General features: G+C 46.2%; 15 non-coding genes and 2 pseudogenes across 15 annotated transcripts; all 17 read left to right on the top strand.

Annotated features, from left to right (window-relative positions):
- The first annotated feature begins 342 nt into the window (after positions 1–342).
- On the top strand, positions 343–533 carry LOC141224087 (U2 spliceosomal RNA). The gene has a single exon (XR_012291604.1). It is a non-coding gene; the product is annotated as a U2 spliceosomal RNA (small nuclear RNA).
- Positions 534–1648: 1115 nt separating this feature from the next.
- LOC141224282 (U2 spliceosomal RNA) lies at positions 1649–1839 on the top strand. The gene has a single exon (XR_012291742.1). It is a non-coding gene; the product is annotated as a U2 spliceosomal RNA (small nuclear RNA).
- A 1114-nt stretch (positions 1840–2953) lies between these two features.
- LOC141224281 (U2 spliceosomal RNA) lies at positions 2954–3144 on the top strand. The gene has a single exon (XR_012291741.1). It is a non-coding gene; the product is annotated as a U2 spliceosomal RNA (small nuclear RNA).
- A 1115-nt stretch (positions 3145–4259) lies between these two features.
- Positions 4260–4450, top strand: LOC141224280 (U2 spliceosomal RNA). Its single transcript, XR_012291740.1, has one exon. It is a non-coding gene; the product is annotated as a U2 spliceosomal RNA (small nuclear RNA).
- A 1115-nt stretch (positions 4451–5565) lies between these two features.
- On the top strand, positions 5566–5756 carry LOC141224279 (U2 spliceosomal RNA). The gene has a single exon (XR_012291739.1). It is a non-coding gene; the product is annotated as a U2 spliceosomal RNA (small nuclear RNA).
- A 1115-nt stretch (positions 5757–6871) lies between these two features.
- LOC141224140 (U2 spliceosomal RNA) lies at positions 6872–7062 on the top strand. The gene has a single exon (XR_012291655.1). It is a non-coding gene; the product is annotated as a U2 spliceosomal RNA (small nuclear RNA).
- Positions 7063–9063: 2001 nt separating this feature from the next.
- On the top strand, positions 9064–9245 carry LOC141224209 (U2 spliceosomal RNA). The gene has a single exon (XR_012291712.1). It is a non-coding gene; the product is annotated as a U2 spliceosomal RNA (small nuclear RNA).
- Positions 9246–10360: 1115 nt separating this feature from the next.
- LOC141224278 (U2 spliceosomal RNA) lies at positions 10361–10551 on the top strand. The gene has a single exon (XR_012291738.1). It is a non-coding gene; the product is annotated as a U2 spliceosomal RNA (small nuclear RNA).
- A 1118-nt stretch (positions 10552–11669) lies between these two features.
- LOC141224276 (U2 spliceosomal RNA) lies at positions 11670–11860 on the top strand. The gene has a single exon (XR_012291736.1). It is a non-coding gene; the product is annotated as a U2 spliceosomal RNA (small nuclear RNA).
- A 1115-nt stretch (positions 11861–12975) lies between these two features.
- LOC141224264 (U2 spliceosomal RNA) lies at positions 12976–13067 on the top strand (annotated as a pseudogene).
- Positions 13068–13861: 794 nt separating this feature from the next.
- LOC141224204 (U2 spliceosomal RNA) lies at positions 13862–14046 on the top strand. Its single transcript, XR_012291709.1, has one exon. It is a non-coding gene; the product is annotated as a U2 spliceosomal RNA (small nuclear RNA).
- Positions 14047–15161: 1115 nt separating this feature from the next.
- Positions 15162–15253, top strand: LOC141224257 (U2 spliceosomal RNA; annotated as a pseudogene).
- Positions 15254–16047: 794 nt separating this feature from the next.
- LOC141224203 (U2 spliceosomal RNA) lies at positions 16048–16234 on the top strand. The gene has a single exon (XR_012291708.1). It is a non-coding gene; the product is annotated as a U2 spliceosomal RNA (small nuclear RNA).
- Positions 16235–17349: 1115 nt separating this feature from the next.
- LOC141224137 (U2 spliceosomal RNA) lies at positions 17350–17540 on the top strand. The gene has a single exon (XR_012291652.1). It is a non-coding gene; the product is annotated as a U2 spliceosomal RNA (small nuclear RNA).
- Positions 17541–18652: 1112 nt separating this feature from the next.
- On the top strand, positions 18653–18843 carry LOC141224100 (U2 spliceosomal RNA). The gene has a single exon (XR_012291616.1). It is a non-coding gene; the product is annotated as a U2 spliceosomal RNA (small nuclear RNA).
- Positions 18844–19958: 1115 nt separating this feature from the next.
- On the top strand, positions 19959–20149 carry LOC141224121 (U2 spliceosomal RNA). Its single transcript, XR_012291636.1, has one exon. It is a non-coding gene; the product is annotated as a U2 spliceosomal RNA (small nuclear RNA).
- A 1000-nt stretch (positions 20150–21149) lies between these two features.
- Positions 21150–21343, top strand: LOC141224159 (U2 spliceosomal RNA). Its single transcript, XR_012291674.1, has one exon. It is a non-coding gene; the product is annotated as a U2 spliceosomal RNA (small nuclear RNA).
- Positions 21344–21533: the final 190 nt, after the last annotated feature.

Here is a 21533-nt window from a genome sequence, read left to right as displayed (position 1 = left end):
CAGCAGCAGCAGCAGCAGGAGAGGTATGTAATCAGGAGCCCTCCTGCTAAGGGTAGACAGCTGCTCGTTCCACCCCACCCCCCGCCTTAATTGGTTCTCCTCCCTTCCAACGGTGTTGAGGCGGGTGGGAACAGCAGGGGGTGAAGGTGCTGTGTTTAAAGAGGTGGAGTTATGCAGATCTAAAACGCGTGGATTGCAGCAGCAGCAAGCCGAAAAGTGCAGGCATGTAAGGGATCTAGAGGTTGACAACATGTCTTCTTAACGGGAGTCCAGGAGCTCATCTCCACAAATGGACTTTTCAGGATCCTTGGGTGGCTCCGTAGTTTGAAACCAATTCTGGTTATCGCTTCTCGGCCTTTTGGCTAAGATCAAGTGTAGTATCTGTTCTTATCAGTTTAATATCTGATACGTCCCCTATCTGGGGACCATATATTAAATGGATTTTTAGAATAGGGAGATGGAAAAAGAGCTTGCTCTGTCCACTCCACGCATTGACCTGGTATTGCAGTATCTCCAGGACCGGTGCACCCCTTCTTTAATGCAGTTTCTAAAATCAGAAAGAATTGAATTCAATGTTTTTTGTTCATTTTGCTTGTTTGTCGGATTTTGGGATGGACTCTTTGGCTTTGCTTTTCTTCTCCTCATTGGATTTTTCATGTTCAAAGTTGCAGAAGCCAGATTACAAGCTCATTTTGGTTCAACTTCAGCAACTGTGCATTGCATTGCCATGTAATGTGATGCAATGCTATCTTTCTAGCTCTCCCTTTTTACTTCCTTTTGGATAAACAGACATATTAGGCAAGCATTTTGGAGCTTTCACCTAAATAACTACAGGTGGTGAGATAAGCTGCACAATATAATTGACCTTTCAGTATATTGTTGCACACACACCATCTATTTAGCAAATGCCCTTGTTATCAACAGCAGCCTTTTAAACTCACCTGAGCTAACAGGTATGTGCGCTGGTTACTCTGCTGCGCTTAAAATTTCTTTTTTGGTTTGCTACAATGCCTTTTCTGAAACGTTGTCTCCTTCTGCTGGAACACTGACTTCTTTCATTTAATGCCTGCAGACTATAAAAGAGAACCCAACCCAAAAAGTTTGGTTGATTAGTCTGTGGCATTCTGTTAAACTGTTGCTTATGGCGGTCTCTGTGAGCTTCTCAGCGACATTCAGCCAGCCAGGTATCCTGCCTGCAGTAGATGGAATGTGGCAATGGAACGCTGGCTGCGCGTGTCATAATAGGCTCTGAGCCTTTATATACCTGTGCACAGCAGCAGCCACCTTCAGTCTGCTGCTGGACAGCCAGCAGCAGCAGCAGCAGGAGAGGTATGTAATCAGGAACCCTCCTGCTAAGGGTAGACAGCTGCTCGTTCCACCCCACCCCCCGCCTTAATTGGTTCTCCTCCCTTCCAACGGTGTTGAGGCGGGTGGGAACAGCAGGGGGTGAAGGTGCTGTGTTTAAAGAGGTGGAGTTATGCAGATCTAAAACGCGTGGATTGCAGCAGCAGCAAGCCGAAAAGTGCAGGCATGTAAGGGATCTAGAGGTTGACAACATGTCTTCTTAACGGGAGTCCAGGAGCTCATCTCCACAAATGGACTTTTCAGGATCCTTGGGTGGCTCCGTAGTTTGAAACCAATTCTGGTTATCGCTTCTCGGCCTTTTGGCTAAGATCAAGTGTAGTATCTGTTCTTATCAGTTTAATATCTGATACGTCCCCTATCTGGGGACCATATATTAAATGGATTTTTAGAACAGGGAGATGGAAAAAGAGCTTGCTCTGTCCACTCCACGCATTGACCTGGTATTGCAGTATCTCCAGGACCGGTGCACCCCTTCTTTAATGCAGTTTCTAAAATCAGAAAGAATTGAATTCAATGTTTTTGTTCATTTTGCTTGTTTGTCGGATTTTGGGATGGACTCTTTGGCTTTGCTTTTCTTCTCCTCATTGGATTTTTCATGTTCAAAGTTGCAGAAGCCAGATTACAAGCTCATTTTGGTTCAACTTCAGCAACTGTGCATTGCATTGCCATGTAATGTGATGCAATGCTATCTTTCTAGCTCTCCCTTTTTACTTCCTTTTGGATAAACAGACATATTAGGCAAGCATTTTGGAGCTTTCACCTAAATAACTACAGGTGGTGAGATAAGCTGCACAATATAATTGACCTTTCAGTATATTGTTGCACACACACCATCTATTTAGCAAATGCCCTTGTTATCAACAGCAGCCTTTTAAACTCACCTGAGCTAACAGGTATGTGCGCTGGTTACTCTGCTGCGCTTAAAATTTCTTTTTTGGTTTGCTACAATGCCTTTTCTGAAACGTTGTCTCCTTCTGCTGGAACACTGACTTCTTTCATTTAATGCCTGCAGACTATAAAAGAGAACCCAACCCAAAAAGTTTGGTTGATTAGTCTGTGGCATTCTGTTAAACTGTTGCTTATGGCGGTCTCTGTGAGCTTCTCAGCGACATTCAGCCAGCCAGGTATCCTGCCTGCAGTAGATGGAATGTGGCAATGGAACGCTGGCTGCGCGTGTCATAATAGGCTCTGAGCCTTTATATACCTGTGCACAGCAGCAGCCACCTTCAGTCTGCTGCTGGACAGCCAGCAGCAGCAGCAGCAGGAGAGGTATGTAATCAGGAGCCCTCCTGCTAAGGGTAGACAGCTGCTCGTTCCACCCCACCCCCCGCCTTAATTGGTTCTCCTCCCTTCCAACGGTGTTGAGGCGGGTGGGAACAGCAGGGGGTGAAGGTGCTGTGTTTAAAGAGGTGGAGTTATGCAGATCTAAAACGCGTGGATTGCAGCAGCAGCAAGCCGAAAAGTGCAGGCATGTAAGGGATCTAGAGGTTGACAACATGTCTTCTTAACGGGAGTCCAGGAGCTCATCTCCACAAATGGACTTTTCAGGATCCTTGGGTGGCTCCGTAGTTTGAAACCAATTCTGGTTATCGCTTCTCGGCCTTTTGGCTAAGATCAAGTGTAGTATCTGTTCTTATCAGTTTAATATCTGATACGTCCCCTATCTGGGGACCATATATTAAATGGATTTTTAGAACAGGGAGATGGAAAAAGAGCTTGCTCTGTCCACTCCACGCATTGACCTGGTATTGCAGTATCTCCAGGACCGGTGCACCCCTTCTTTAATGCAGTTTCTAAAATCAGAAAGAATTGAATTCAATGTTTTTTGTTCATTTTGCTTGTTTGTCGGATTTTGGGATGGACTCTTTGGCTTTGCTTTTCTTCTCCTCATTGGATTTTTCATGTTCAAAGTTGCAGAAGCCAGATTACAAGCTCATTTTGGTTCAACTTCAGCAACTGTGCATTGCATTGCCATGTAATGTGATGCAATGCTATCTTTCTAGCTCTCCCTTTTTACTTCCTTTTGGATAAACAGACATATTAGGCAAGCATTTTGGAGCTTTCACCTAAATAACTACAGGTGGTGAGATAAGCTGCACAATATAATTGACCTTTCAGTATATCGTTGCACACACACCATCTATTTAGCAAATGCCCTTGTTATCAACAGCAGCCTTTTAAACTCACCTGAGCTAACAGGTATGTGCGCTGGTTACTCTGCTGCGCTTAAAATTTCTTTTTTGGTTTGCTACAATGCCTTTTCTGAAACGTTGTCTCCTTCTGCTGGAACACTGACTTCTTTCATTTAATGCCTGCAGACTATAAAAGAGAACCCAACCCAAAAAGTTTGGTTGATTAGTCTGTGGCATTCTGTTAAACTGTTGCTTATGGCGGTCTCTGTGAGCTTCTCAGCGACATTCAGCCAGCCAGGTATCCTGCCTGCAGTAGATGGAATGTGGCAATGGAACGCTGGCTGCGCGTGTCATAATAGGCTCTGAGCCTTTATATACCTGTGCACAGCAGCAGCCACCTTCAGTCTGCTGCTGGACAGCCAGCAGCAGCAGCAGCAGGAGAGGTATGTAATCAGGAGCCCTCCTGCTAAGGGTAGACAGCTGCTCGTTCCACCCCACCCCCCGCCTTAATTGGTTCTCCTCCCTTCCAACGGTGTTGAGGCGGGTGGGAACAGCAGGGGGTGAAGGTGCTGTGTTTAAAGAGGTGGAGTTATGCAGATCTAAAACGCGTGGATTGCAGCAGCAGCAAGCCGAAAAGTGCAGGCATGTAAGGGATCTAGAGGTTGACAACATGTCTTCTTAACGGGAGTCCAGGAGCTCATCTCCACAAATGGACTTTTCAGGATCCTTGGGTGGCTCCATAGTTTGAAACCAATTCTGGTTATCGCTTCTCGGCCTTTTGGCTAAGATCAAGTGTAGTATCTGTTCTTATCAGTTTAATATCTGATACGTCCCCTATCTGGGGACCATATATTAAATGGATTTTTAGAACAGGGAGATGGAAAAAGAGCTTGCTCTGTCCACTCCACGCATTGACCTGGTATTGCAGTATCTCCAGGACCGGTGCACCCCTTCTTTAATGCAGTTTCTAAAATCAGAAAGAATTGAATTCAATGTTTTTTGTTCATTTTGCTTGTTTGTCGGATTTTGGGATGGACTCTTTGGCTTTGCTTTTCTTCTCCTCATTGGATTTTTCATGTTCAAAGTTGCAGAAGCCAGATTACAAGCTCATTTTGGTTCAACTTCAGCAACTGTGCATTGCATTGCCATGTAATGTGATGCAATGCTATCTTTCTAGCTCTCCCTTTTTACTTCCTTTTGGATAAACAGACATATTAGGCAAGCATTTTGGAGCTTTCACCTAAATAACTACAGGTGGTGAGATAAGCTGCACAATATAATTGACCTTTCAGTATATCGTTGCACACACACCATCTATTTAGCAAATGCCCTTGTTATCAACAGCAGCCTTTTAAACTCACCTGAGCTAACAGGTATGTGCGCTGGTTACTCTGCTGCGCTTAAAATTTCTTTTTTGGTTTGCTACAATGCCTTTTCTGAAACGTTGTCTCCTTCTGCTGGAACACTGACTTCTTTCATTTAATGCCTGCAGACTATAAAAGAGAACCCAACCCAAAAAGTTTGGTTGATTAGTCTGTGGCATTCTGTTAAACTGTTGCTTATGGCGGTCTCTGTGAGCTTCTCAGCGACATTCAGCCAGCCAGGTATCCTGCCTGCAGTAGATGGAATGTGGCAATGGAACGCTGGCTGCGCGTGTCATAATAGGCTCTGAGCCTTTATATACCTGTGCACAGCAGCAGCCACCTTCAGTCTGCTGCTGGACAGCCAGCAGCAGCAGCAGCAGGAGAGGTATGTAATCAGGAGCCCTCCTGCTAAGGGTAGACAGCTGCTCGTTCCACCCCACCCCCCGCCTTAATTGGTTCTCCTCCCTTCCAACGGTGTTGAGGCGGGTGGGAACAGCAGGGGGTGAAGGTGCTGTGTTTAAAGAGGTGGAGTTATGCAGATCTAAAACGCGTGGATTGCAGCAGCAGCAAGCCGAAAAGTGCAGGCATGTAAGGGATCTAGAGGTTGACAACATGTCTTCTTAACGGGAGTCCAGGAGCTCATCTCCACAAATGGACTTTTCAGGATCCTTGGGTGGCTCCATAGTTTGAAACCAATTCTGGTTATCGCTTCTCGGCCTTTTGGCTAAGATCAAGTGTAGTATCTGTTCTTATCAGTTTAATATCTGATACGTCCCCTATCTGGGGACCATATATTAAATGGATTTTTAGAACAGGGAGATGGAAAAAGAGCTTGCTCTGTCCACTCCACGCATTGACCTGGTATTGCAGTATCTCCAGGACCGGTGCACCCCTTCTTTAATGCAGTTTCTAAAATCAGAAAGAATTGAATTCAATGTTTTTTGTTCATTTTGCTTGTTTGTCGGATTTTGGGATGGACTCTTTGGCTTTGCTTTTCTTCTCCTCATTGGATTTTTCATGTTCAAAGTTGCAGAAGCCAGATTACAAGCTCATTTTGGTTCAACTTCAGCAACTGTGCATTGCATTGCCATGTAATGTGATGCAATGCTATCTTTCTAGCTCTCACTTTTTACTTCCTTTTGGATAAACAGACATATTAGGCAAGCATTTTGGAGCTTTCACCTAAATAACTACAGGTGGTGAGATAAGTTGCACAATATAATTGACCTTTCAGTATATTGTTGCACACACACCATCTATTTAGCAAATGCCCTTGTTATCAACAGCAGCCTTTTAAACTCACCTGAGCTAACAGGTATGTGCGCTGGTTACTCTGCTGCGCTTAAAATTTCTTTTTTGGTTTGCTACAATGCCTTTTCTGAAACGTTGTCTCCTTCTGCTGGAACACTGACTTCTTTCATTTAATGCCTGCAGACTATAAAAGAGAACCCAACCCAAAAAGTTTGGTTGATTAGTCTGTGGCATTCTGTTAAACTGTTGCTTATGGCGGTCTCTGTGAGCTTCTCAGCGACATTCAGCCAGCCAGGTATCCTGCCTGCAGTAGATGGAATGTGGCAATGGAACGCTGGCTGCGCGTGTCATAATAGGCTCTGAGCCTTTATATACCTGTGCACAGCAGCAGCCACCTTCAGTCTGCTGCTGGACAGCCAGCAGCAGCAGCAGCAGGAGAGGTATGTAATCAGGAGCCCTCCTGCTAAGGGTAGACAGCTGCTCGTTCCACCCCACCCCCCGCCTTAATTGGTTCTCCTCCCTTCCAACGGTGTTGAGGCGGGTGGGAACAGCAGGGGGTGAAGGTGCTGTGTTTAAAGAGGTGGAGTTATGCAGATCTAAAACGCGTGGATTGCAGCAGCAGCAAGCCGAAAAGTGCAGGCATGTAAGGGATCTAGAGGTTGACAACATGTCTTCTTAACGGGAGTCCAGGAGCTCATCTCCACAAATGGACTTTTCAGGATCCTTGGGTGGCTCCGTAGTTTGAAACCAATTCTGGTTATCGCTTCTCGGCCTTTTGGCTAAGATCAAGTGTAGTATCTGTTCTTATCAGTTTAATATCTGATACGTCCCCTATCTGGGGACCATATATTAAATGGATTTTTAGAACAGGGAGATGGAAAAAGAACTTGCTCTGTCCACTCCACGCATTGACCTGGTATTGCAGTATCTCCAGGACCGGTGCACCCCTTCTTTAATGCAGTTTCTAAAATCAGAAAGAATTGAATTCAATGTTTTTTGTTCATTTTGCTTGTTTGTCGGATTTTGGGATGGACTCTTTGGCTTTGCTTTTCTTCTCCTCATTGGATTTTTCATGTTCAAAGTTGCAGAAGCCAGATTACAAGCTCATTTTGGTTCAACTTCAGCAACTGTGCATTGCATTGCCATGTAATGTGATGCAATGCTATCTTTCTAGCTCTCCCTTTTTACTTCCTTTTGGATAAACAGACATATTAGGCAAGCATTTTGGAGCTTTCACCTAAATAACTACAGGTGGTGAGATAAGCTGCACAATATAATTGACCTTTCAGTATATTGTTGCACACACACCATCTATTTAGCAAATGCCCTTGTTATCAACAGCAGCCTTTTAAACTCACCTGAGCTAACAGGTATGTGCGCTGGTTACTCTGCTGCGCTTAAAATTTCTTTTTTGGTTTGCTTCAATGCCTTTTCTGAAACGTTGTCTCCTTCTGCTGGAACACTGACTTCTTTCATTTAATGCCTGCAGACTATAAAAGAGAACCCAACCCAAAAAGTTTGGTTGATTAGTCTGTGGCATTCTGTTAAACTGTTGCTTATGGCGGTCTCTGTGAGCTTCTCAGCGACATTCAGCCAGCCAGGTATCCTGCCTGCAGTAGATGGAATGTGGCAATGGAACGCTGGCTGCGCGTGTCATAATAGGCTCTGAGCCTTTATATACCTGTGCACAGCAGCAGCCACCTTCAGTCTGCTGCTGGACAGCCAGCAGCAGCAGCAGCAGGAGAGGTATGTAATCAGGAGCCCTCCTGCTAAGGGTAGACAGCTGCTCGTTCCACCCCACCCCCCGCCTTAATTGGTTCTCCTCCCTTCCAACGGTGTTGAGGCGGGTGGGAACAGCAGGGGGTGAAGGTGCTGTGTTTAAAGAGGTGGAGTTATGCAGATCTAAAACGCGTGGATTGCAGCAGCAGCAAGCCGAAAAGTGCAGGCATGTAAGGGATCTAGAGGTTGACAACATGTCTTCTTAACGGGAGTCCAGGAGCTCATCTCCACAAATGGACTTTTCAGGATCCTTGGGTGGCTCCGTAGTTTGAAACCAATTCTGGTTATCGCTTCTCGGCCTTTTGGCTAAGATCAAGTGTAGTGTCTTTCGAAAAGGCGGTTTTGGATGTTGGCCGCCCTAGTAGATTGATACATTATGCACACTGGGGTTTAGGCGCTTGTTAGTACGCCAGGTGGCTAATATAGTCATCTGGTGGAAAGCATGGCCCCCCAGGATCGACGCCATTGGGCCGGGGAAGATCGAAAGCCCGAAGTGTGAAGTGCCCCAGGAGTGGTGACCCTGGGGTGCCTTAACTCACTGGGATTGGGAACCCCACTTGAGTTTATGGCACATTTGCACAAGCACTTCAAATTTTCTTTCTTCGCAAACACCCTTATTCCGGGCCTTCTGGCCTTAGGATGGGGAATTTTTCAATTCCCGGTCGAAGGTCCGGGCAGTATTATACTGTGAAACCTTCACTATTTATTTAATTTCTTTGTCACTGTGTGTCCACTTATTCACGTGTGTCACGTCCTACTAGGATTTTGTCGGGATGCGGTTCCCTTACGGGTTCCTCTCTTGGCAGGTCTAGGGGGGGAGTGTGTGGCCATCAGGTTCCGCTCCCCCCTGAACCCCCCTGGCTCTCCTCTTTTGGGAGGAGAGCGTTGTTGGCTCCCCTCTTCCGGGAGGGGAGCACAGTCTTTGGCTCCCAGTGCCTTGCTCGGGTGAGAACTCGGGCAGGTGCTGGGGGTAAGATTGGGTCGCCTCTGGCTTCGGCTGGAGGTGGCTTTTTGTCCCTGTTCCTCGCTGTGGCCTTTTGGCTCGGAGGGACGGGGAATGGTTTGGGGGACCCTTCTCCTTTTGGAGAGGGTTTCAAGAAGACCAGCATCCTAGTGCACTTTTTTTGTGGCACTTGTCACTTTTTTAAGCGCACTCGGGTTTTGTACACGAATTCGGGCTTTCAAAAAAAAAAAAAAAAAATCTGTTCTTATCAGTTTAATATCTGATACGTCCCCTATCTGGGGACCATATATTAAATGGATTTTTAGAACAGGGAGATGGAAAAAGAGCTTGCTCTGTCCACTCCACGCATTGACCTGGTATTGCAGTATCTCCAGGACCGGTGCACCCCTTCTTTAATGCAGTTTCTAAAATCAGAAAGAATTGAATTCAATGTTTTTTGTTCATTTTGCTTGTTTGTCGGATTTTGGGATGGACTCTTTGGCTTTGCTTTTCTTCTCCTCATTGGATTTTTCATGTTCAAAGTTGCAGAAGCCAGATTACAAGCTCATTTTGGTTCAACTTCAGCAACTGTGCATTGCATTGCCATGTAATGTGATGCAATGCTATCTTTCTAGCTCTCCCTTTTTACTTCCTTTTGGATAAACAGACATATTAGGCAAGCATTTTGGAGCTTTCACCTAAATAACTACAGGTGGTGAGATAAGCTGCACAATATAATTGACCTTTCAGTATATTGTTGCACACACACCATCTATTTAGCAAATGCCCTTGTTATCAACAGCAGCCTTTTAAACTCACCTGAGCTAACAGGTATGTGCGCTGGTTACTCTGCTGCGCTTAAAATTTCTTTTTTGGTTTGCTACAATGCCTTTTCTGAAACGTTGTCTCCTTCTGCTGGAACACTGACTTCTTTCATTTAATGCCTGCAGACTATAAAAGAGAACCCAACCCAAAAAGTTTGGTTGATTAGTCTGTGGCATTCTGTTAAACTGTTGCTTATGGCGGTCTCTGTGAGCTTCTCAGCGACATTCAGCCAGCCAGGTATCCTGCCTGCAGTAGATGGAATGTGGCAATGGAACGCTGGCTGCGCGTGTCATAATAGGCTCTGAGCCTTTATATACCTGTGCACAGCAGCAGCCACCTTCAGTCTGCTGCTGGACAGCCAGCAGCAGCAGCAGCAGGAGAGGTATGTAATCAGGAGCCCTCCTGCTAAGGGTAGACAGCTGCTCGTTCCACCCCACCCCCCGCCTTAATTGGTTCTCCTCCCTTCCAACGGTGTTGAGGCGGGTGGGAACAGCAGGGGGTGAAGGTGCTGTGTTTAAAGAGGTGGAGTTATGCAGATCTAAAACGCGTGGATTGCAGCAGCAGCAAGCCGAAAAGTGCAGGCATGTAAGGGATCTAGAGGTTGACAACATGTCTTCTTAACGGGAGTCCAGGAGCTCATCTCCACAAATGGACTTTTCAGGATCCTTGGGTGGCTCCGTAGTTTGAAACCAATTCTGGTTATCGCTTCTCGGCCTTTTGGCTAAGATCAAGTGTAGTATCTGTTCTTATCAGTTTAATATCTGATACGTCCCCTATCTGGGGACCATATATTAAATGGATTTTTAGAACAGGGAGATGGAAAAAGAGCTTGCTCTGTCCACTCCACGCATTGACCTGGTATTGCAGTATCTCCAGGACCGGTGCACCCCTTCTTTAATGCAGTTTCTAAAATCAGAAAGAATTGAATTCAATGTTTTTTGTTCATTTTGCTTGTTTGTCGGATTTTGGGATGGACTCTTTGGCTTTGCTTTTCTTCTCCTCATTGGATTTTTCATGTTCAAAGTTGCAGAAGCCAGATTACAAGCTCATTTTGGTTCAACTTCAGCAACTGTGCATTGCATTGCCATGTAATGTGATGCAATGCTATCTTTCTAGCTCTCCCTTTTTACTTCCTTTTGGATAAACAGACATATTAGGCAAGCATTTTGGAGCTTTCACCTAAATAACTACAGGTGGTGAGATAAGCTGCACAATATAATTGACCTTTCAGTATATTGTTGCACACACACCATCTATTTAGCAAATGCCCTTGTTATCAACAGCAGCCTTTTAAACTCACCTGAGCTAACAGGTATGTGCGCTGGTTACTCTGCTGCGCTTAAAATTTCTTTTTTGGTTTGCTACAATGCCTTTTCTGAAACGTTGTCTCCTTCTGCTGGAACACTGACTTCTTTCATTTAATGCCTGCAGACTATAAAAGAGAACCCAACCCAAAAAGTTTGGTTGATTAGTCTGTGGCATTCTGTTAAACTGTTGCTTATGGCGGTCTCTGTGAGCTTCTCAGCGACATTCAGCCAGCCAGGTATCCTGCCTGCAGTAGATGGAATGTGGCAATGGAACGCTGGCTGCGCGTGTCATAATAGGCTCTGAGCCTTTATATACCTGTGCACAGCAGCAGCCACCTTCAGTCTGCTGCTGGACAGCCAGCAGCAGCAGCAGCAGCAGGAGAGGTATGTAATCAGGAGCCCTCCTGCTAAGGGTAGACAGCTGCTCGTTCCACCCCACCCCCCGCCTTAATTGGTTCTCCTCCCTTCCAACGGTGTTGAGGCGGGTGGGAACAGCAGGGGGTGAAGGTGCTGTGTTTAAAGAGGTGGAGTTATGCAGATCTAAAACGCGTGGATTGCAGCAGCAGCAAGCCGAAAAGTGCAGGCATGTAAGGGATCTAGAGGTTGACAACATGTCTTCTTAACGGGAGTCCAGGAGCTCATCTCCACAAATGGACTTTTCAGGATCCTTGGGTGGCTCCGTAGTTTGAAACCAATTCTGGTTATCGCTTCTCGGCCTTTTGGCTAAGATCAAGTGTAGTATCTGTTCTTATCAGTTTAATATCTGATACGTCCCCTATCTGGGGACCATATATTAAATGGATTTTTAGAACAGGGAGATGGAAAAAGAGCTTGCTCTGTCCACTCCACGCATTGACCTGGTATTGCAGTATCTCCAGGACCGGTGCACCCCTTCTTTAATGCAGTTTCTAAAATCAGAAAGAATTGAATTCAATGTTTTTTGTTCATTTTGCTTGTTTGTCGGATTTTGGGATGGACTCTTTGGCTTTGCTTTTCTTCTCCTCATTGGATTTTTCATGTTCAAAGTTGCAGAAGCCAGATTACAAGCTCATTTTGGTTCAACTTCAGCAACTGTGCATTGCATTGCCATGTAATATGATGCAATGCTATCTTTCTAGCTCTCCCTTTTTACTTCCTTTTGGATAAACAGACATATTAGGCAAGCATTTTGGAGCTTTCACCTAAATAACTACAGGTGGTGAGATAAGCTGCACAATATAATTGACCTTTCAGTATATTGTTGCACACACACCATCTATTTAGCAAATGCCCTTGTTATCAACAGCAGCCTTTTAAACTCACCTGAGCTAACAGGTATGTGCGCTGGTTACTCTGCTGCGCTTAAAATTTCTTTTTTGGTTTGCTACAATGCCTTTTCTGAAACGTTGTCTCCTTCTGCTGGAACACTGACTTCTTTCATTTAATGCCTGCAGACTATAAAAGAGAACCCAACCCAAAAAGTTTGGTTGATTAGTCTGTGGCATTCTGTTAAACTGTTGCTTATGGCGGTCTCTGTGAGCTTCTCAGCGACATTCAGCCAGCCAGGTATCCTGCCTGCAGTAGATGGAATGTGGCAATGGAACGCTGGCTGCGCGTGTCATAATAGGCTCTGAGCCTTTATATACCTGTGCACAGCAGCAGCCACCTTCAGTCTGCTGCTGGACAGCCAGCAGCAGCAGCAGCAGGAGAGGTATGTAATCAGGAGCCCTCCTGCTAAGGGTAGACAGCTGCTCGTTCCACCCCACCCCCCGCCTTAATTGGTTCTCCTCCCTTCCAACGGTGTTGAGGCGGGTGGGAACAGCAGGGGGTGAAGGTGCTGTGTTTAAAGAGGTGGAGTTATGCAGATCTAAAACGCGTGGATTGCAGCAGCAGCAAGCCGAAAAGTGCAGGCATGTAAGGGATCTAGAGGTTGACAACATGTCTTCTTAACGGGAGTCCAGGAGCTCATCTCCACAAATGGACTTTTCAGGATCCTTGGGTGGCTCCGTAGTTTGAAACCAATTCTGGTTATCGCTTCTCGGCCTTTTGGCTAAGATCAAGTGTAGTATCTTTCGAAAAGGCGGTTTTGGATGTTGGCCGCCCTAGTAGATTGATACATTATGCACACTGGGGTTTAGGCGCTTGTTAGTACGCCAGGTGGCTAATATAGTCATCTGGTGGAAAGCATGGCCCCCCAGGATCGACGCCATTGGGCCGGGGAAGATCGAAAGCCCGAAGTGTGAAGTGCCCCAGGAGTGGTGACCCTGGGGTGCCTTAACTCACTGGGATTGGGAACCCCACTTGAGTTTATGGCACATTTGCACAAGCACTTCAAATTTTCTTTCTTCGCACACACCCTTATTCCGGGCCTTCTGGCCTTAGGATGGGGAATTTTTCAATTCCCGGTCGAAGGTCCGGGCAGTATTATACTGTGAAACCTTCACTATTTATTTAATTTCTTTGTCACTGTGTGTCCACTTATTCACGTGTGTCACGTCCTACTAGGATTTTGTCGGGATGCGGTTCCCTTACGGGTTCCTCTCTTGGCAGGTCTAGGGGGGGAGTGTGTGGCCATCAGGTTCCGCTCCCCCCTGAACCCCCCTGGCTCTCCTCTTTCGGGAGGAGAGCGTTGTTGGCTCCCCTCTTCCGGGAGGGGAGCACAGTCTTTGGCTCCCAGTGCCTTGCTCGGGTGAGAACTCGGGCAGGTGCTGGGGGTAAGATTGGGTCGCCTCTGGCTTCGGCTGGAGGTGGCTTTTTGTCCCTGTTCCTCGCTGTGGCCTTTTGGCTCGGAGGGACGGGGAATGGTTTGGGGGACCCTTCTCCTTTTGGAGAGGGTTTCAAGAAGACCAGCATCCTAGTGCACTTTTTTTGTGGCACTTGTCACTTTTTTAAGCGCACTCGGGTTTTGTACACGAATTCGGGCTTTCAAAAAAAAAAAAAAAAAAAAATCTGTTCTTATCAGTTTAATATCTGATACGTCCCCTATCTGGGGACCATATATTAAATGGATTTTTAGAACAGGGAGATGGAATAAGAGCTTGCTCTGTCCACTCCACGCATTGACCTGGTATTGCAGTATCTCCAGGACCGGTGCACCCCTTCTTTAATGCAGTTTCTAAAATCAGAAAGAATTGAATTCAATGTTTTTTGTTCATTTTGCTTGTTTGTCGGATTTTGGGATGGACTCTTTGGCTTTGCTTTTCTTCTCCTCATTGGATTTTTCATGTTCAAAGTTGCAGAAGCCAGATTACAAGCTCATTTTGGTTCAACTTCAGCAACTGTGCATTGCATTGCCATGTAATGTGATGCAATGCTATCTTTCTAGCTCTCCCTTTTTACTTCCTTTTGGATAAACAGACATATTAGGCAAGCATTTTGGAGCTTTCACCTAAATAACTACAGGTGGTGAGATAAGCTGCACAATATAATTGACCTTTCAGTATATTGTTGCACACACACCATCTATTTAGCAAATGCCCTTGTTATCAACAGCAGCCTTTTAAACTCACCTGAGCTAACAGGTATGTGCGCTGGTTACTCTGCTGCGCTTAAAATTTCTTTTTTGGTTTGCTACAATGCCTTTTCTGAAACGTTGTCTCCTTCTGCTGGAACACTGACTTCTTTCATTTAATGCCTGCAGACTATAAAAGAGAACCCAACCCAAAAAGTTTGGTTGATTAGTCTGTGGCATTCTGTTAAACTGTTGCTTATGGCGGTCTCTGTGAGCTTCTCAGCGACATTCAGCCAGCCAGGTATCCTGCCTGCAGTAGATGGAATGTGGCAATGGAACGCTGGCTGCGCGTGTCATAATAGGCTCTGAGCCTTTATATACCTGTGCACAGCAGCAGCCACCTTCAGTCTGCTGCTGGACAGCCAGCAGCAGCAGCAGCAGGAGAGGTATGTAATCAGGAGCCCTCCTGCTAAGGGTAGACAGCTGCTCGTTCCACCCCACCCCCCGCCTTAATTGGTTCTCCTCCCTTCCAACGGTGTTGAGGCGGGTGGGAACAGCAGGGGGTGAAGGTGCTGTGTTTAAAGAGGTGGAGTTATGCAGATCTAAAACGCGTGGATTGCAGCAGCAGCAAGCCGAAAAGTGCAGGCATGTAAGGGATCTAGAGGTTGACAACATGTCTTCTTAACGGGAGTCCAGGAGCTCATCTCCACAAATGGACTTTTCAGGATCCTTGGGTGGCTCCGTAGTTTGAAACCAATTCTGGTTATCGCTTCTCGGCCTTTTGGCTAAGATCAAGTGTAGTATCTTTCGAAAAGGCGGTTTTGGATGTTTGCCGCCCTAGTAGATTGATACATTATGCACACTGGGGTTTAGGCACTTGTTAGTACGCCAGGTGGCTAATATAGTCATCTGGTGGAAAGCATGGCCCCCCAGGATCGACGCCATTGGGCCGGGGAAGATCGAAAGCCCGAAGTGTGAAGTGCCCCAGGAGTGGTGACCCTGGGGTGCCTTAACTCACTGGGATTGGGAACCCCACTTGAGTTTATGGCACATTTGCACTAGCACTTCAATATTTCTTTCTTCACACACACCCTTATTCCGGGCCTTCTGGCCTTAGGATGGGGAATTTTTCAATTCCCGGTCGAAGGTCCGGGCAGTATTATACTGTGAAACCTTCACTATTTATTTAATTTTTTTTTGTCACTGTGTGTCCACTTTTTCACGTGTGTCCACGTCCTTACTAGGATTTTGTCGGGATGCGGTTCCCTTACGGGTTCCTCTCTTGGCAGGTCTAGGGGGGGAGTGTGTGGCCATCAGGTTCCGCTCCCCCTGAACCCCCCTGGCTCTCCTCTTTCGGGAGGAGAGCGTTGTTGGCTCCCCTCTTCCGGGAGGGGAGCACAGTCTTTGGCTCCCAGTGCCTTGCTCGGGTGAGAACTCGGGCAGGTATTGAGGGTAAGATTGGGTCGCCTCTGGCTCCGGCTGGAGGTGGCAATTTGTCCCTGTGCCTCGCTGTGGCCTTCTGGCTCGGAGGGACGGGGAATGGTTTGGGGGACCCTTCTCCTTTTGGAGAGGGTTTCAAGAAGACCAGCATCCTAGTGCACTTTTTTTTTGTGGCACTTGTCACTTTTTCAAGCGCACTCGGGTTTTGTACACGAATTCGGGCTTTCGATAAAAAAAAAAAAAAATCTGTTCTTATCAGTTTAATATCTGATACGTCCCCTATCTGGGGACCATATATTAAATGGATTTTTAGAACAGGGAGATGGAAAAAGAGCTTGCTCTGTCCACTCCACGCATTGACCTGGTATTGCAGTATCTCCAGGACCGGTGCACCCCTTCTTTAATGCAGTTTCTAAAATCAGAAAGAATTGAATTCAATGTTTTTTGTTCATTTTGCTTGTTTGTCGGATTTTGGGATGGACTCTTTGGCTTTGCTTTTCTTCTCCTCATTGGATTTTTCATGTTCAAAGTTGCAGAAGCCAGATTACAAGCTCATTTTGGTTCAACTTCAGCAACTGTGCATTGCATTGCCATGTAATGTGATGCAATGCTATCTTTCTAGCTCTCCCTTTTTACTTCCTTTTGGATAAACAGACATATTAGGCAAGCATTTTGGAGCTTTCACCTAAATAACTACAGGTGGTGAGATAAGCTGCACAATATAATTGACCTTTCAGTATATTGTTGCACACACACCATCTATTTAGCAAATGCCCTTGTTATCAACAGCAGCCTTTTAAACTCACCTGAGCTAACAGGTATGTGCGCTGGTTACTCTGCTGCGCTTAAAATTTCTTTTTTGGTTTGCTACAATGCCTTTTCTGAAACGTTGTCTCCTTCTGCTGGAACACTGACTTCTTTCATTTAATGCCTGCAGACTATAAAAGAGAACCCAACCCAAAAAGTTTGGTTGATTAGTCTGTGGCATTCTGTTAAACTGTTGCTTATGGCGGTCTCTGTGAGCTTCTCAGCGACATTCAGCCAGCCAGGTATCCTGCCTGCAGTAGATGGAATGTGGCAATGGAACGCTGGCTGCGCGTGTTATAATAGGCTCTGAGCCTTTATATACCTGTGCACAGCAGCAGCCACCTTCAGTCTGCTGCTGGACAGCCAGCAGCAGCAGCAGCAGGAGAGGTATGTAATCAGGAGCCCTCCTGCTAAGGGTAGACAGCTGCTCGTTCCACCCCACCCCCCGCCTTAATTGGTTCTCCTCCCTTCCAACGGTGTTGAGGCGGGTGGGAACAGCAGGGGGTGAAGGTGCTGTGTTTAAAGAGGTGGAGTTATGCAGATCTAAAACGCGTGGATTGCAGCAGCAGCAAGCCGAAAAGTGCAGGCATGTAAGGGATCTAGAGGTTGACAACATGTCTTCTTAACGGGAGTCCAGGAGCTCATCTCCACAAATGGACTTTTCAGGATCCTTGGGTGGCTCCGTAGTTTGAAACCAATTCTGGTTATCGCTTCTCGGCCTTTTGGCTAAGATCAAGTGTAGTATCTGTTCTTATCAGTTTAATATCTGATTCGTCCCCTATCTGGGGACCATATATTAAATGGATTTTTAGAACAGGGAGATGGAAAAAGAGCTTGCTCTGTCCACTCCACGCATTGACCTGGTATTGCAGTATCTCCAGGACCGGTGCACCCCTTCTTTAATGCAGTTTCTAAAATCAGAAAGAATTGAATTCAATGTTTTTTGTTCATTTTGCTTGTTTGTCGGATTTTGGGATGGACTCTTTGGCTTTGCTTTTCTTCTCCTCATTGGATTTTTCATGTTCAAAGTTGCAGAAGCCAGATTACAAGCTCATTTTGGTTCAACTTCAGCAACTGTGCATTGCATTGCCATGTAATGTGATGCAATGCTATCTTTCTAGCTCTCCCTTTTTACTTCCTTTTGGATAAACAGACATATTAGGCAAGCATTTTGGAGCTTTCACCTAAATAACTACAGGTGGTGAGATAAGCTGCACAATATAATTGACCTTTCAGTATATTGTTGCACACACACCATCTATTTAGCAAATGCCCTTGTTATCAACAGCAGCCTTTTAAACTCACCTGAGCTAACAGGTATGTGCGCTGGTTACTCTGCTGCGCTTAAAATTTCTTTTTTGGTTTGCTTCAATGCCTTTTCTGAAACGTTGTCTCCTTCTGCTGGAACACTGACTTCTTTCATTTAATGCCTGCAGACTATAAAAGAGAACCCAACCCAAAAAGTTTGGTTGATTAGTCTGTGGCATTCTGTTAAACTGTTGCTTATGGCGGTCTCTGTGAGCTTCTCAGCGACATTCAGCCAGCCAGGTATCCTGCCTGCAGTAGATGGAATGTGGCAATGGAACGCTGGCTGCGCGTGTCATAATAGGCTCTGAGCCTTTATATACCTGTGCACAGCAGCAGCCACCTTCAGTCTGCTGCTGGACAGCCAGCAGCAGCAGCAGGAGAGGTATGTAATCAGGAGCCCTCCTGCTAAGGGTAGACAGCTGCTCGTTCCACCCCACCCCCCGCCTTAATTGGTTCTCCTCCCTTCCAACGGTGTTGAGGCGGGTGGGAACAGCAGGGGGTGAAGGTGCTGTGTTTAAAGAGGTGGAGTTATGCAGATCTAAAACGCGTGGATTGCAGCAGCAGCAAGCCGAAAAGTGCAGGCATGTAAGGGATCTAGAGGTTGACAACATGTCTTCTTAACGGGAGTCCAGGAGCTCATCTCCACAAATGGACTTTTCAGGATCCTTGGGTGGCTCCGTAGTTTGAAACCAATTCTGGTTATCTCTTCTCAGCCTTTTGGCTAAGATCAAGTGTAGTATCTGTTCTTATCAGTTTAATATCTGATACGTCCCCTATCTGGGGACCATATATTAAATGGATTTTTAGAACAGGGAGATGGAAAAAGAGCTTGCTCTGTCCACTCCACGCATTGACCTGGTATTGCAGTATCTCCAGGACCGGTGCACCCCTTCTTTAATGCAGTTTCTAAAATCAGAAAGAATTGAATTCAATGTTTTTTGTTCATTTTGCTTGTTTGTCGGATTTTGGGATGGACTCTTTGGCTTTGCTTTTCTTCTCCTCATTGGATTTTTCATGTTCAAAGTTGCAGAAGCCAGATTACAAGCTCATTTTGGTTCAACTTCAGCAACTGTGCATTGCATTGCCATGTAATGTGATGCAATGCTATCTTTCTAGCTCTCCCTTTTTACTTCCTTTTGGATAAACAGACATATTAGGCAAGCATTTTGGAGCTTTCACCTAAATAACTACAGGTGGTGAGATAAGCTGCACAATATAATTGACCTTTCAGTATATTGTTGCACACACACCATCTATTTAGCAAATGCCCTTGTTATCAACAGCAGCCTTTTAAACTCACCTGAGCTAACAGGTATGTGCGCTGGTTACTCTGCTGCGCTTAAAATTTCTTTTTTGGTTTGCTACAATGCCTTTTCTGAAACGTTGTCTCCTTCTGCTGGAACACTGACTTCTTTCATTTAATGCCTGCAGACTATAAAAGAGAACCCAACCCAAAAAGTTTGGTTGATTAGTCTGTGGCATTCTGTTAAACTGTTGCTTATGGCGGTCTCTGTGAGCTTCTCAGCGACATTCAGCCAGCCAGGTATCCTGCCTGCAGTAGATGGAATGTGGCAATGGAACGCTGGCTGCGCGTGTCATAATAGGCTCTGAGCCTTTATATACCTGTGCACAGCAGCAGCCACCTTCAGTCTGCTGCTGGACAGCCAGCAGCAGCAGCAGCAGGAGAGGTATGTAATCAGGAGCCCTCCTGCTAAGGGTAGACAGCTGCTCGTTCCACCCCACCCCCCGCCTTAATTGGTTCTCCTCCCTTCCAACGGTGTTGAGGCGGGTGGGAACAGCAGGGGGTGAAGGTGCTGTGTTTAAAGAGGTGGAGTTATGCAGATCTAAAACGCGTGGATTGCAGCAGCAGCAAGCCGAAAAGTGCAGGCATGTAAGGGATCTAGAGGTTGACAACATGTCTTCTTAACGGGAGTCCAGGAGCTCATCTCCACAAATGGACTTTTCAGGATCCTTGGGTGGCTCCGTAGTTTGAAACCAATTCTGGTTATCGCTTCTCGGCCTTTTGGCTAAGATCAAGTGTAGTATCTGTTCTTATCAGTTTAATATCTGATACGTCCCCTATCTGGGGACCATATATTAAATGGATTTTTAGAACAGGGAGATGGAAAAAGAGCTTGCTCTGTCCACTCCACGCATTGACCTGGTATTGCAGTATCTCCAGGACCGTTGCACCCCTTCTTTCAGGTCCATGTCTCGCTTCTTCCTGCTTCCTCTTTGGAGGCGACTCGGCTGGGACAAGTGGGACAGCTCCTTCCCCTACAACTGGACGACGCCATGGTTCTACGGAGACGTCGTTCGATTTGTGGGGGAGCATCAACTGGAGGGACTCAAGCCCGACTTGTGGAAGCCCAAAACTATCCACAAGCTAATCAGAGCCAAGGATGACGTGGAGAACATCACAGGACTTCACCAGGACACGCTGGAGACTGTGTGGACAAATGTGTCGTCTGACAGGCTGACCAACGGGCACAAGGACTTGTCGTGGATGGCGATTCAGGGCGGACTGCCCGTCCGGTCATTCATGCATGCCCGGAACCTGTGCAAGACCCGGTACTGCCCAAGGTGCCCCTTCGTGGAGGAAACATCTTTGCACACTTTTTGGGACTGCGGATTTGCACAGCGCCTATTGACTGCACTTGAGGACGACCTGAGGAACTCTGTCCCCAGGGCGAGCCTATCGCACCATTCTGTGCTTTATGGACTCTTCCCTGGGGTTCATACCGTCGGAGCCATCCAGGAGGCTTGGCGCCTTATGAACTGCTTCAAGGATGCCCTTTGGGTCGCCAGGAACCGGCTCATCTTGAGGAGGGAGAGGATGTCCATCCAGGACTGCCGCAGGCTGATCCACAGCCTGCTCAGAGACTATTCCATCATGGACGGTCCGGAGGACGAGGATGAGGACTAAACCCCTCCTCCCCCTCTCCCCTTATGTGTCTTGTCTTTCAATAAAGCTTCGGGCCTGTGATTTTCCCCTCCCCATCCCCTTTTTCCCAATCCCTATCCCTTATCACGGTTCGTCGTACTGTATTGATTGATATGCTTTTTCTTTCAGATTGAGTGTTTTGTGTAGCATAGGGGTGTGATGTGTCTAGTTAGTGCGTCGTATCCTCATGCTATGTAAATATGATGTAGAATTCTGTGTGTACTGGGCTGCGGCACTGTACACTGTCTGTTAACTTATTTTTTGTGCTAATAAAAGATATATTCAATCAAAAAAATCTGTTCTTATCAGTTTAATATCTGATACGTCCCCTATCTGGGGACCATATATTAAATGGATTTTTAGAACAGGGAGATGGAAAAAGAGCTTGCTCTGTCCACTCCACGCATTGACCTGGTATTGCAGTATCTCCAGGACCGGTGCACCCCTTCTTTAATGCAGTTTCTAAAATCAGAAAGAATTGAATTCAATGTTTTTGGTTCATTTTGCTTGTTTGTCGGATTTTGGGATGGACTCTTTGGCTTTGCTTTTCTTCTCCTCATTGGATTTTTCATGTTCAAAGTTGCAGAAGCCAGATTACAAGCTCATTTTGGTTCAACTTCAGCAACTGTGCATTGCAT

This window comes from Phyllobates terribilis, unplaced genomic scaffold (assembly GCF_046119375.1).
Source record: "Phyllobates terribilis strain yellow unplaced genomic scaffold, ASM4611937v1 Scaffold_381__1_contigs__length_1843176, whole genome shotgun sequence".
Classification (NCBI taxonomy): domain Eukaryota; kingdom Metazoa; phylum Chordata; class Amphibia; order Anura; family Dendrobatidae; genus Phyllobates; species Phyllobates terribilis.
Note: the sequence above shows the minus strand (reverse complement) of the source record. Positions and strands in the feature narration are given on the sequence as shown.